A 1,616-nucleotide genomic window follows, 5' to 3' on the forward strand; every position below is an offset into this window, starting at 1 on the left:
AGCAGACGAGGGGTATTGACGGACTTCTTCAGACATGAAGCGGGGGCTGACCGCACCTGGGTGTGGACGAGGCAGGGCTGCTGACCCGAGCTGGCTAGGGGGCGGCTCAGGGGGCCACCCAGCACGTGCGAGAGTCAGCAGATGGCAGGGGACCCACAGGCAACTCCCCAGCCTGGCCCCCCCCAGACGTCTGCCCAGAAAACTCCCCGGCTGCTAATGGGGAGTAGCAGAGCCCTTAACCATTCCTGGCAGGAAGGCCTTCCAAACAGAAGATCCTGAAGCAGAAGCAGCAGGAAGTGAAAGCTCCCCTCCCCCCCAAATTCACTTTGTCCCTAAAGGAGAACAGGAAGCTCTAAGAAAAGACTAGGGAGAGGCAGAGAACAATGGAGACGTCCTGGAACGTTATAGCAGGGTCTCCCACGGGGAAGGGCCTGAGCTACCGGGAAACACTGTCTGACCGGCCCAGCCTCACAGGCAAGCAGCCTGAGGTCAGAGTGAGCTGCCGGCTGATCCCCAGGGCTCTCCCGATCTAGCTCCCCACACCAGAGGCTAAAGCAAACACCCGTCAGCCAGGCCTGGACCACTTGGCTGGCCCTACCGGGTGGGTCTCTGTGGTCTCGCTGGGCTTGTCAATCCCCTCCGGGAGCTGGGGACCCGCCGGATGACCAGAGCCCCCCCTTCCCCGTGACCTGGAATCCGAGAGCAAGGTCACAGAGGATCCAGAGAGCAGCGAGAAAGTCACCGCCCGACACACAAGCGTTGTTCAGACCTCCTGGTAAGAGCCCACAGGCCCAAGCAGGCCCCCTGGGCTCAAGCTAGCCCAGAGCCCAGGGTCACGTTGCCGAGGGTCAAGGATGCAGGGACGGCCGGGGTCTGCAGCTGTGTCCCCCACACGGGCACTCAGGCTTCCGCCAACCCTCCTTTCTGAGGAAGCTGCTTGCGGATGCGCTTCTGTGAAGCGAGGGAGGAAACTCAAAGAGCGGACTGTGAGCTGGGGGCTCCAGGAGTGGGGCACCGTGGAGGGTGGGGGTGCAGTGGGACAGAGAGCGGGACACCGCGTGACGCTGTTAGGAGGGGAGGGGAGGGTGGGGTGCCGGAGCCGGCTGTCGCTCAGTCCCTGAAAAGACCCCTGAAGCGGCGAAAAGCTGGACCAGTGTCCAGCCACTGAACAGGCCATGGCCATGAGTGGGTGACTCAACCTTGGATAACAGTCCTTGTGGGACCACTGAATGTTCAATAAATGACTTAAAAAAAACAACAACAACAAAAACCTTGGAGATTCACAGGTGAAAAGGTCAGGCTGTGGGATGATCTCTTCTGGGTGGAGAGAGGCATGGCCACTGCCTCTAGGAAGGCCTCAGCCTTGGGGCTCTCGGGTGGGACAGGGCCACATTGGACTCCTGCTGCTGTTTGACTTTGCTTTTAGCTCACGGCTGCAGGACCTGCTATAGTTTAAGAAAGTAGCTGATGGGACGTGGTGGGAGGGGCCCGGTCAGCCCTGCTCCAGCCACCGCCCCAGCCCATTATGACCTCCCTGGTCCTGCCCAGGCCTTTGTGACAGTCGTCCCTGAGGTGCCTATGAGCCATGACACCCAGAGCTCCCTTAGTAAGAGGGT

This window comes from Bison bison, unplaced genomic scaffold (assembly GCF_000754665.1).
Source record: "Bison bison bison isolate TAMUID 2011002044 unplaced genomic scaffold, Bison_UMD1.0 scf7180017853745, whole genome shotgun sequence".
NCBI lineage: Eukaryota > Metazoa > Chordata > Mammalia > Artiodactyla > Bovidae > Bison > Bison bison.